Here is a 13,770-nt window from a genome sequence, read left to right as displayed (position 1 = left end):
AACCTGGAGGCAAGGTCACACATAGTGTCACTTGGGTCTGAATGCAGACTCTTGTCTCTGGGGCAACCAGGTCGCATTACAATACATAGCAACAGACCAAATGTCAACACCTTGGAGACCAAAAGAGGTGTCAGATTCCCTGGAACTGGAGTTACAAACCTTGCCACATGGGTGTTGCAAACCAAATCCCAGTCCTCTGCAAGGAGCAAGTGCTCTTAACCTCTGCAGCCTAAATGTGCACAGTAGATCGGATATACTGAGATTGTAGTTTCAGTTTGTACCTAAATCTGGAGATGTTTGTGATACAATATTTGCTTGTAGCACTATTTCTGTGCAGTTCAGTGTCTCATCACACTTTACACATTTATTAGACTTAAGAGGAGCTATTCTTAGAGGTAGTTTTCAAAAAACCACTGGCACTAGTGAACAATGGAGGGGCAAGTTATTTGAATTTCTGCAAGCCTCCAACACTGGTGCCTTTTCGGAGTTGATACCTGGGCCACAGCAGGGAACAAATGCTTTCTGTCATGAGCCAGCCACTAGAGGGATTGTGGTAACACAGAGAAGCAATTCCCCATCCTACTGGGGAGCGGGGGGGGGGGGGGGGGCTCCCTGCAACTCCCTACCCCCTTTTTTACAATTCCACCCAGTGAGCTAGCTGTCTGGAAAGCATTTGTCTTCTTTCCTGAAGAAGTGGTGGAGGTAGGTGGCGGGAGACCTGCTCTCTTAGCACTGCCAGGTGGTGGTGGGCTCCAGCGATGTCTGATGTCTCTGGAGTGTGTGGTAGGCATTCTTATTCTCTTTGAAGCCTTGTTATTTGCACTCCAAAGAAGTTTGGATCCTCAGGACTGTCTAGGCTGAATGTGGTTATAATCCAAGAGTTTCCTTTACTATTCAAAGCTTCCCGTCTTTGAGGCAGTTTCCAGTAAACCCACTGCCTAGGAGACTTATAATGAAAACCCAACCCACCAATTGTGTATTTAAATTGCCTTACAGTTAAAATGTGTTTATTTAGGTGGTATCTGGTGTCTGAAAGAATTTAATGTAGCAAGTTGACACTTGAAAGTGAGGCTTATTATGAGCTATTTTTTTAAAAAAAATAATCATGGAAATGTTTTAATGTCTCTAGAATTAAACATAAGGTTCACTTAATTGACAAGAAATGAATGTGAACCAAATACTGACACGTTCAATCAATTAACCAGTTAATGATTCAAACATAAAAACACTGAAAAATTTCCTTTAAGATAGTTTAATGACATCTACATTAGTGCTGCTTTGTAACTTTATAATTAGAATTTAATTAATAAATAACATGAATTTCACAAATGATAGCACTACATGGTTCAAATTCTTAGGTAAATGAAAGAAAACCCAATAATTCTGCAATGACTGACATTTTTCTCATGGGGAGTCTCTCTTCTGTTTCCTAGGTCCTCAAGAAATAGAAATCACAATGACCTGTGTATTCTGGGTCATTTCCAATAACACAACGATTTCATATATGTCAAATCCATATGTACCCTGTTAGGCAGAATACAAACACATATTTTTGTCATTTCGTTTTGCAGCTCATGCTTGCACTAAAGTACATGTGTTATTGTAGAGTTAATTGGTCACACAGGGCTCAGACACCGCTGAGACACATTGGCTTGTTATAATGCCACATAGCAGCTGCAAGGGAACTCTTGCTGCATGATTATACTCTGGAATGCTGGAGTTCCTTTTCCAAGGAAATTCCAAACACTGAATGTAATATATTATTTATTCACTGTATATAAATCTCTGCTCTGTCCTCAACATTATTTCTTATTGGTATGTGTGTATGCACAATAGTGGTAGAGGGATCAGTAGATGGTGGCAGGTATGTAATAGAGACAGTAGATTTTAGTGTTGTGGTCTTCTGTCTACAGGGTTTTCTTTTGTGTGTTTGTGTATGTGTGAACATGTGTGTGAAGTGCTTATGTACTTGTGTTCCTGTGGAGGTCAGAGGCTGGGATGAGTGTCTACTTCAATTGCTATTTATTTATTTACACTTATATGTGTGTGATACACATGTGTGTATGAATGTGTGTGTGTAGGTGCATGCGTATGTGGACCGTGTACATGTGGGAAGCCTGAAATTGGTGTAAATGTCTTTCTTGACCCTTCTCTACCTTACATGTTGAGGCTGGCTATCTATCTAAACCTAGAAGTACTCTGGGTTCCTTCTAGTCTGGGTAGCTAGCCTGCTTGAGGAATTCCCTGTTTCTGTCTCCTGGGAATTGGAATTACTACTCTCACCCAGATTTCATGTGGGTCTTGGGTATATGAACTCCTGTCTGTGGCCGGATATTTTATCACACTGGGAACCCTGAGATTGTGTTGTTTCCTGGGGGGGGGGGGACACACACCATGTTTTTAGTGGTGGTGTGACTCAGCCATAGCACAGACATTTTAATCCAAAAGCTTTCTGCTTTAATATTGTAAATAGTATTAATTAAAGTCAACAATAGGTCAAGAGGTAGAACAAGCAACCAGTTGTACAGGAAATTATACAGGAACAGGAAGTAAACATAAGATTATTAAAAAATATAGAGAGTAAGAGGAGTCAGGAGGATGGATAGAGAGACCCACAGGAAGTAAAAGGGAGGAATATTTTAGTTTGAAGGAAGATTTTTCTTTTTGTGATTCCTTGTGGCACATCGGCTGAGGAGGAAGGTCAGCTGGGTGCTTTCTCTGGTTCTCTGAGCTAGCAGTCTATCACCCCAGAATCTGGCTCCCAAGAAAAAACCCAGATAGCCAAAACAATCCCAAACAACAAGAGAAACTTCAGGAGGAATCATCATCCCTTTCGTCAAGCTATAGTACAGAGCAATAGTGATAAAACCTGCATGGTATGTGACAGGAACACACATGTTGATCAATGGAATCTAATTGAAGACCAGAAATAAACCCAAGCACTTATGGACACTTGATTTTGATAACAAAGCCAAAACCATACAATGGGGGAAAGACATGATCTTCAACAAATGGTGCTGGTCTAGCTGGATGTCTACATTTACAAGAATGTTAATAGATCCATGTGTGTCACCCTGCACAAAACTCAAGCCCAAGTAAATCAAGGACCTTAACATAAAACTGGATGCGCTAAATTTCACAGAAGAAAAAGTAGGAAATAGCCTTGAATGGATTGGTACAGGAGATAATTTCCTAAACAGAATACCAATGGCTCAGGCTCTAAGATCAACAATTGATAAATGGTACCTCATGAAACTGCAAAGCTTCTGTAAGTCAAAGGACACTGTCAACAGGACAAAATGGGAACCTAGAGATTGGAAAACGATCTCACCAACCCTACATCTGACAGAGGATCATTATCCAAAACATATATATACACATATATATATATATACTTAAAGAAATGTTCAAAGTCTTTAGTCATCAGGGAGATGCAAATCAAAACAACTCCAGGGTTCCATTTTATATCCATCAGAATGGCTAAGATAAATAAACTTATCAAAAACTCAAGTGATAGCACATGCTGGCTAGGATGTCCAGCAAGGGGAACACTTCCATTGCTGGTGGGAGTGCAAACTTAACCAGTTTGGAAATCAATTTGGCAGTTTCTCAGAAACCTGGGAATAGTTCTACCTCAAGAACCAGCTATACCACTCCTGGGCATATACCCAAAAGATGCTCTAACATCCCACAAAAGAACTTGCTCAACTATGTTCACATCAGCTTTCTTTGTAATAGCCAGAAACTGAAAACAATCTAGATATCCCTCAGCTAAAGAGTGGATACAGAAAATGTGGTTCATTTACACAATGGAATACTATTTAGCTATTAAAACAAAGACATCATGAGTTTTACAGGCAAATGGAAGGACATGGGTAAAATGGCATGATGGAAATTTTGTTTAAAAGCAACACCTGTCTTCTCACACTTGTGTGGAAAGCACATTATACATTAAGGCATCTCTCCAGCCTTCTCAGATTGTATTTGGAAAGAGGATAGGGACTTCGTAATTTAGCTTGCTTGGCTAACCAGCAAGCCCCAGAGATTCTCCTTTCTCTATATACTGTAAGATGGCAGGTGCCATCTGTTTGCCCATCTTTTATGTAAGTTTGAAGTATAGAACTCAGGTCCTTACTTGTTTAGCAAGCAGTTTACCAACTAAGCTATCTTTTCAGCCTCTGAGATTTCTTTTTTGTTGCCTGTCTATTTGTCTGTCTTTCCATTCAGCTCTCTGATTATTATAATTGTTTCAATCGCAAAGTTTCAATAGCATCTCGATTGGATTGAGAATCACCAAAGTAGGATCTTTGGTGATTCTTCTTGGCCTGACTCCTTCTTTTCATGGCTGCTGTCTGACTCCTGGTGGCTATGATGTGGGCTTCTCTGCTCTGCCATGTCCTTCCTCTTATGTTAAGATGAACTAAACTTCAAACCAAATGAATCCTTTTCCTTTTAAATTCTTCATTGGAGCATCTAGTAATAGGAATGAAGAAAAACTGGCTAATAGATTGTGTTGTTGCTGAAACTGCCTTGGGTCTCATGTTTGGGAGAGCTGGAGAGTTTCCACTTCCCAACTCTCTTTACCAGCTCTCTTCTGTGACCCTCTGATCTGCTTCAACCTTTCCAGATGGGGTTCTTATCTAGTTGCCAGGAGACAGTGTAGATTTCAGCTCTGACTTTGTTACTCCCTCCAGGACTCAAGGAAAGGGCCCAAGGACTCCTGCCTTCAAGAAGAGGACCTCTCAAGTGCATGCTCCTGGCCTCTCATTTCTTTTCTCCTCTAGCTTCAGAGCAGCTTCTCAAGGCCCCTTCATCAGGGTACCACTTCTCCATCCCTCAGCCCTAGCCACCAAGACCTCTAGGACATGGAGGCTTCAGATTCTTTGCAATGGGAAGAAACCCATCTACAACCTTTGCTATGTTTTTGTCTGAGTCTTACAAACATGAGACCTTACAGTTTGGGTGCCTTGGGGAGTCTCCTCTGCTCATAAATGGCAACTAGGCTAACTCAGTAACTATGTCTGAGGATGGAGCAGGCACCCCCTGTGTCTCCCACATTCTATTTTATGGTGTGGGAACTGACTGAAAATCCACTCGTTTTCTAAGGAACTAAGCATTCTGCACCATAGAGTGATTTTTGCATCACCAATTTTGTATGGGGAAAAGGCTATGCTATAGTTTTTCTGTGACTTTAACCTCTCCCCTAGAAAATAATATGTTCTCTATTACTGAGTAAAGGAATAATTGCCCTGGTCATTCCCTAAGATTATTTTCTTGTCTCTGATCATTTGTCATTCATTAGAATATAAACTATGTCAGGACCAAGGACAACTCTCTTGTTCCTAGCTCTGAGCCTACATGTAGAACAATGTTTCATACTTAACTTGTGATTACATGTATTTGATAAATAAGGAGTATCCAGGGGTTACATCCCACCCTAAATACTTTGCTCTTTTCCATACAAGAGCTGAAGATGTACAAAGAGAATGCTAACTCAATCAGTTGCCATCTAGTTATTATTTTCACTTGTATAGTCCAAAGAAGGGCACTGTCTAATTTATTTCCTACTTCAATACTGACAGGCAAAGAAGCTGAAGGTTAGAAAGAATTTATGCTACCGATAAACAGACTGGAACAGGACTTTATATCTGACTGAATCATTTTGCCCATTCAAATGGGGCTTGACCCTTAAAGCTAATGAGGGATGCAAGAAGTGTTCAAATCAATAGCACACACACATCATGATGGAACCGTGCTTTCAAGTTAAAGCTTACAAGGCACTGAAGGATATTCTATGTCTGACTTTCTGTCATTTAAATAGTTTTCCATTGTATATGTGCATTGTATACAGGACACAAGGATACATGAGGATAATTTCCTGGAAGTCTAAGATATGTGCTGAATATGCTTTCTCAAACACTCCACCCTCATTGCCCCTCCTTTCAGCCCCACCGTGTTTCTTGAAACAGTTTCACTTTTCCAGTCAGAACTAGGTGACATGACATAAGTAGATGTGTATCTAAGTAAAATCTGGAGACTATGTATGGCAGAACATGAGTGAGTGATTTTATGTGTGTGTGTGTGTGTGTGTGTGTGTGTGTGTTTTGAGACTGGCTTAACTCAATGTGATTATATTCAGTTTTATCCATTTGCCTGCAAATGATATAGTTTCTTTCTTCTTTAGAACTAAATTAAAAAAAAACAAAAAACAAAAATGAAAACACAAGTCTATCTCAGTAGAATAGAGCAGTAATAAAGAAGGTGCTGGCCCTGGGCTTAGAATCAAGCAGAGGTCAGTTATGTTAGCAGTCTGAGCCTTCGCCTTCACCTGGGTGTGGGATCTATGGTCCTGGGAGCATATCAAAGGAAATGAGAGCACTTCACAGAGAAGGTCTGCGTGAGTACTGGGCTCTCTATGAGGACTGGGTTAATTTATCTTTCAGGTAATAAATACGGTTGCATATGGCAGTAAGAGAGGGAGAGGACCATTGTAAATGACTACAAAGACTTTTGCTAAGATCCTGGAGCCAGTAATTGATCTTAATGGAACTTAATTCTTTTATTACCGTAATCAGTCACCTCTTACCTCGAGTTCCCTTTAGCTCTACTTTGAGAACCTATTAACTCCGGTTACCTAACTACGACAAGGAGAGGCTGCTTGAAAACAAGTTTTAATGATTTGGCAAACTCATCTGTCAGCAGAGGAAGGAAACGGTAATCTAAGCTAGGTCGGGAGATTGTCCAGTGCTCCCATCTCTGTTTCTCTTTGCTCTCAGTGTCCTGTGTTAGAACTCTGCAATCTCAAGCCGCGTTCATGTACCTGCATCGCCAGCATCCCATACAGTGTTCGTTTCAGAGCAGAGCGCTGACACTTACTTCAGAACCTCACATAAAAATATCTAGCGAGATTTGAAATGTCTAGTGTAATTTCTCAGAGGTTGAGATCTTTCTGTACTTTAACAAACCAAATAACTTCTTTATTCTTTGTCAGTTGGTAGCGCAGGTTCTGGCAGAGCCTCCTCCCCTGCCCATGCCATTTGCTAGGGTGCTATGCAGCATCTAATTCATGGACAGATGGACATTGGCTTTATGCCATTATTAAAGCTCCTATTTGTTTGTTTTACTTTGCTTACTAACCATGTAGTGTAGGTTGGGCCTGTCCCTGAACTTTCTCTCTTTCTGCCCCAGTCTCTCTGATGCTGGTAGTACAGGTACAAGATTCTGCACCCTGTGAAAACTCTTTGATGACATCATTTTAGATTTAAGAATTGGACATTGTTGAAATAAACTTTGGGGGACAATTATAATATTCTGATCTGATCATTGTTCGAAGAATAATTCTGAATAGCTAGCTCTTATTTTCTCACACACTTACACATTTGATGTTGTTATTTATTTATTATTATTATTATTATTATTATTATTATTATTATTATTATTATTATCATCATCATTATAGGTTTCGAAGTAGCATTCTGCATCCAGAGTACTCCTGGAAGTTTCTACAGTATGTTTCACCCAGCTTCTCCTAATCGTGTATTCTTATAAAACCTCAGTGCACAGTCAAAACTAAGGAGTGGATCTTGGTGCCCTATGAACTGAAACACAGACCGCATTCCTGTTTCCCAGTTTTTACATGTCTTTCTTTTGGCATAAATTCTACAAAGTTTCAGTGCATACATAGATGCAAAGAATAAATGCCATATTCATGATGTAAGCCTATGCTATCACTACTGAGAAACTCCTTGTGCCACATTTTTATAAGAATACACGATTAGGAGAAGCTGGGTGAAACATACTGTAGAAACTTCCAGGAGTACTCTGGATGCAGAATGCTACTTCGAACCCTATAATGATAATAATAATAATAATAATAATAATAATAATAATAATAAATAACAACATCAAATGTGTAAGTGTGTGAGAAAATAAGAGCTAGCTATATTTGCCACATGCTTCCTCTAAACCCAGCTCCTACCAGCACACTCTGTGTGGTATCATTGAACAGCACCATTTGGAGATTCTTTTATAAACAAGAGAACCATGCTGATGCTACTTGATCCAATCCTTTGAGAGTGACGTTTTCTCTCCCACCTCCCCCAGCTTCTCTTTTTCCCTCCCCTTCTCCTCCTCCCTTCCCCCTCCCCTTCCTCTTCCTCTTCCTCCTCCTCTTCTCCCTCCTCTGAATTCAGTAGGATGCCTGTAAAGTCTGTTCAAAGGTGTATTCAACTGATTCCCCCCCCCCCTCCATGGTTTGTTTTTATTTGTTACTTAATTAACTTACTTACCGTAGTCCTAAAATGTTTTCTCTTTTGATAACGAAGCACAGGATTCACATTCATAACACCTTAAGTTATATTACAAAAATGTTCCCCAGGTCACCCCAAGTCAGGAGGGATGAAGGAGGCATCCTTCCTCAATTTTTGCCAGTGCTCCAGTATTCTTACAGCTACCATCATTCCATCACTTTGTGAGGCTTCTTTATAGTCCCCCCCCAACCCCCCGAGAAACTAGGAAACTTCATTCCAAAGCAAAGTGTTAGGACAAATCAGAAAATTTCACTCTCAGCAGTGATAGCGGGCCACACGAATAAGAGCATCCGGTGTCCTCATTTTGTAATTTCGGAACAAAGGAAGAACTGCTTACTAAAAGGGATAACTTGGGTAGCTCTTTATTTTGATTGATGGATTTGAGACATGAAAGCTTTTGCTCACCGCACATGTACCGTCCCAGAATGCACCTGATTTTAACCATGTGCGTGCCCAATGGTGCAGAGGTATAAGTTGGTAAAAATTCCTTCAGAGTACACAGAGTACACAGTCTGCCTTACTGCCCATGAACCCCCAAACAGTTCAGGTCAGATCAGCTCCTTGTTCTTATATCTGAGCAGAACTGCAAATAAACTGCTCAAGTTTGATGGTTGCCAAGAGGAAGAGAAATGTGTTCTACTGTGAGTGGGGCATGCAGGCAGTCTAATGCAAGTGTGGGCCCTGAGTTGCTAGATACAGTGTTAGGAGAAGATTGCCTGTGCATAGTGCCTGCAGATAAGAGGCTCAGCCTGCCAAGTGGTTTGTTAGAAGGTGTGTGTATGAAGAGCCCAAACCAAGCCGAGTACCAGGCTATTCCTTATACTCACGTGCCTTAAGTCTATCATGGACTGAAACCTCTGACTAGGAAGCAGGCCCTTCCTCTCTTCGGTTGTTTCCCTTGTGTGTGTGTGTTTTGTTGTTTTGTTTTGTTTTTTTACCGTGACAGAAAGCATGAGATTGTATTTCGTGAGGTTTTGGTTTGTTTTGCCTTCCAGTGATGGCACTTGAGGATTTCCAATTACTTTCCTCAAACTCAGTTGCTTGGCATAGATTTATTTTTTTGAGAAGCTAGCTTTCTTTCTCATCTGTCAAATGCAAATTTAGCGATGCCTTCAGCTTAAGTAAGCCTCTATTTGTTGCCCTAAGAAACGAAACAGGCTGCAAAAAAAAAAAAAAAACAACAAAAAAAAAAACAAACAGTTTGACTAGTGGCCAGCCTGTAAGCATCTACTGGTAAACTCCACACTCACTGAAGGTGCGAGATGAGACACAGAGCATTCCTTGTTACTCAGTATACAGAGATTTTAGCTGGACTTTAACATTGTAGCATGTCAGTACTTTCGAGTCCATTCTCCTATCTTTCCTTGAGTATATGACTTCTGATATTTTCTTAGCTGTATGATATAACTAGTTACCTTACCTGTTTTATCCTATTCTTTCTCTATCCCACAACTCCTCCTGAGTATGAATGGTGGTTGCTTGGGGTACTCGTGAAACCACTGATAAAATTGTTGGTGAGAATGTACCCATCTAAAACTTTATACCATAGTCTGTAAATGCACTTAAGCTAGAAATAGACTTTTAAAAAAAATCAAAGAGTTCTGTTTTAAATGGGAATACCTGATATCCTAAGTCTATTGACTTTCTGTTGGAAATAAAAAGTCCTTGAACATCAGAAATGTTAATATTTAGTTTCAGTTTAACATACACCATCACTGTCTTCATAGGGTTGTTAACAGTTGTTCAAACTATTCTTAATTTTTGGCGTGTGTGTGTGAGCGTGTGTGTGTGAGTGTGTGTAAGTGTGTGTGTGTATGTGTGAGAGAGTGTGTGTGTGTGAGTGTGTGTGTGTGAGTGTGTATGTGTGAGAGAGTGTGTGAGTGTGTGTGTGTGTGTGAGAGAGTGTGTGTGTGTGTGTGTGTGTGTGTGAGAGAGAGTGTGTGTGTGTGTGTGTGTGTGTTTTCATAGAGAAGCAAAGAGCAGTGTGGCATGAACTAACATCTCCACAAAAAAATGAAAAATGTGATACTATAGTATTTATTAATGTGTGTGTTTCTTAGCTTTGTGCCTGGGCCCTGAGAATCTCAAGATTGGACATCAAAAGTAATAGTTTTTTTTAATCACTGTCTGCTCATGCCTGCCATTTCTGATTTAGAATGCTGGAGTTGACATATACCCATCATTTTTTGGGGGGAGACTTAATAACTGTCTGAGTTTTGTTAGCAGTAACTATGGTACCAGAATTGTTTTACCAGCCAAGCTTGTGCACTTCTGGTATCCCAGCACCCAAGATGTTCAGGTTATGGGTTTGAAACCAGCTTGAGTTACACAGTGAGTTTGAGACAAGCCTGAACTGCAACGTGAGAGCTTGTCTCAAAGTTTGGTTGTAGTCATGTTAGAGTGTTGGATGTAATGCTGTTGGCTAGGAGCCTCTGGTCTGGGAAGAAACAGCATGAAGAGTAGACTTGATGGTACTCAGTAGCAGGTCATTGCATTGCTTTTCAGATGACTTATATGGACTTTTTTGCTTGAAAAAAAATTACAATATCTACCTCTTGATCTATTCATGGTTTCTACAACTTTTCTATAACATCTCTTAATTTCCTCTATTAGAAAGTATTTTGTTCTTGTTTAAAAAGACCCTAAAAGCATTGATCATAAGAAATAGAGACAATGTATTAGGAACAGTCTGTATTAGTGTGTCCTGAACAGAAACAGAATAATCCATCATTGATATTTTAATAAATAAAGTTTCCAAATTAGAAAAAAGGAAAGAAAATCCACCTAAGAGTGATGTGCTGAAATCTCCAGCAATCCACCTCTGAGAAGAACATTATACCTGGTATTCACAGTCAACTTTTGCAGGAGGACTTACAGTAAAAGACTTTGAAGAACAAAGTAATATTGTTTTCACTTCTTAAGGATATTGTGCACGGAATACAGTGCCTGTGTGTCAGAAGCACTGTCCAGATAGGCAGTGGTGCTGGAATAGCATGGGCAGTGGAGACGTCACTATCGATGCCCGCAGTGATCTAAGTGCCCTTGGTGGGTTTTCTGCCACAGCTCTAGACTTGGGACAAGTCCTCCTGGCAGTGGCACCAACACCCTGGTGTTTTGGTAATGTCTGGCAGATATGTGTTAGCTCTGTCAGCTAACTCTGCTTCTCCAGGCCACTAGACACCACTTTAGCATGTGTAGAATAGTGTGTGTGTGTGTGTGTGTGTGTGTGTGTGTGTGTGTGCAAGTGTGTGTGTCTGTGTATGTGCGACTATGAGTGTGTGTATGTGTTATATCTGTGTATGTATGTTTCTGTGTGTGTGTGGGTGTGTGTGTCTCTGTGTGTTTCTGTGTGTATGTGAGTGTGTGTCTTCTATATATGTGTGTGTGCACACACATGCGTGCGTGAATACCTGCATTCATTCTTCAGTCTCCTAGGCCTTTGCAGTCCAGAAAGATCACAAGTTTTCAAGCTGTTTCCTATGTTGACTTCACAAGAGAAAAGTACAGTTCAATACTTTGTCTCACTTAGAAAACTGAGAAAAGAAATTAAAACATTTTTTGAGAGAGACTCTTCGTCTGTGACTTGGGCTGGCTTAGAACATGTGTCCCTCTTTCCTCATCCTTAGTGCTGGTGGTCTGAGAGTTCCTTAAAGAATCTTTTAGTCTCAAAAGCTCCACTGGAGGTTACTGTGACAACAGGCAGACATTCACAAAAACAAACAAACCAACGCCCCCCTAAAATAGTGTTTTGTTATTGGATAAGTGGTATCTTTTTTCTTCCTTTGTTTTAATGTGACAGGGTTTTTTTTTTTGAGACAAAATTGATCTGGAAATCATGATTCTCCTGCCTCGGCTTTTGAAGGCTGCTGTTACAGATGTGCACCACCACAGTTGACATAATACAGTATTTTCTCAATGTGAGGGAATAAAAAGACAAAATGATACTATTCACATTGATTTCAAATATGGGCGTTAACAGTAATTGTATAAAAGTGGACGGCAAAAAATGTCCCCCTCAAGGTGTCTTTAAACTCTGAAGCATAAAAGGCAAGTGCCTTTGTTATTTTTCTGAGCTGTAACCAAAGACTCAAGCTTCAAGGGAAGAAGGGTTTGTTTTAGCTTACGGGTTCAGAGTTCAGTCCATCGCTGTGCCTCTCGTGTTGGGGCAGAACATCACGTCAGTAGGAGTTGGGTGGCCACATAAACATTAGAAAACCTAGAAAAGGATGAATACAGGAGAGGACTGTGATGAGGTAGATCCCCAAGGAGATACCCCAGTGACATACTGTCTTCAATGAGACCCTGCCTCTGCACTTGATACGCACATCCGCACATCCTGCTACCGTATGGTGTTGTAGCAGTGTCACCTTTACAGCATCCCATACAGACATAGCCATCTTTTACTGTTTCAATGCTTGCTATAATAAGGAACTAATAAGATCAAAAGCTCTCAGGTTTGTGCTATAGCTACAAATACTAGTTATTTTGCAGCTCATTTTAAAATTATTGATTAGAAGCTAAAACAAATTGGATTCAATTTTCTTCAAAAGGTAAGTGGAATTTCATCTGTCATAGAATTCACATTTGTTCTAACACAGACAGCAGACCACAGTGACCTACTCTGGGCTCTGATCTTGGACAGCAATTTCTTGGTATAAAAGCAGCTTTCTGCACACCCTCTCCATAGCATTATTTTAACGGCGACATTATTATCATAATGGTTATAAGGGGCTCTTGCTGTTGCCTGCCTCCTTTTCAAGGAGCAAAATGTGATGTCAGCAAGTCACTGACATACTAGATATGTATCTCTAGAGGTTGCTATGGTGAATCTGGAACCAGAGCCTTAGCTCTAGCTCCTGACAGATGAAGCACTCTCCGACATTTCCTGTTAGACTCTGTGTTGGCCTCAGTTTAGGAAGTACTTCCTTTCATTGCTGGCATAGATTATCAGTGTGGGGTGGGAGTGGGGGTGAAGTCCTATCCATGCATGAAGTGTCATTCATCTGGCAGAGGCTTTTCTGGGGCGGGAACTACATCAGGAGCAATGGAGTACTAAGGAAAGGTGCAAAGACACCGGGATTCTGGCAGTTTTGTGATGTATCCTTTTGCTCCCACTTTGAAAAAAAATACGAGCATCTTCCAAGTTAAGAGAGTGTTTCATTTTAATATGAATAATTATGCTAAAAAAGAGTAAAGATTGTTTTAGCCCAAGAAAATGGATTTCTGAAGCTTTCGTATATTTATTGGAAGATTAGCTTTCATAGAGAAAACAACATATATACTTCTGTTTTGATGGGCAGTGAACGAGGCAAGGCACACCCCAGTGATGGCTGCCCAGCCAACAGAGGTCTGGTGCGTTGGTTAATATCCTGTTACTTAACACAACCCCACAGGCCATGTTAGTTAATAGTAAATGCTATTTATTTTAGCCTGTGGACCTGATCCATGACACTTCTGGATT

The 13,770-nt window shown here is 40.4% G+C and overlaps 1 long non-coding RNA gene across 1 annotated transcript in view; it reads left to right on the top strand.

The window, feature by feature from the left end:
- Positions 1 to 656: 656 nt before the first annotated feature.
- The window catches only part of Gm13490 (predicted gene 13490), a 75,044-nt gene continuing 61,930 nt past the window's right edge, over positions 657 to 13,770 (top strand). The window contains exon 1 of the long non-coding RNA NR_040639.1: positions 657 to 702. This is a non-coding gene — a long non-coding RNA (predicted gene 13490). The remainder of the gene's footprint in view (positions 703 to 13,770) is intronic.

The sequence above is a fragment of the Mus musculus genome, chromosome 2, assembly GCF_000001635.26.
Source record: "Mus musculus strain C57BL/6J chromosome 2, GRCm38.p6 C57BL/6J".
Lineage (NCBI taxonomy): Eukaryota > Metazoa > Chordata > Mammalia > Rodentia > Muridae > Mus > Mus musculus.
Note: the sequence above shows the minus strand (reverse complement) of the source record. Positions and strands in the feature narration are given on the sequence as shown.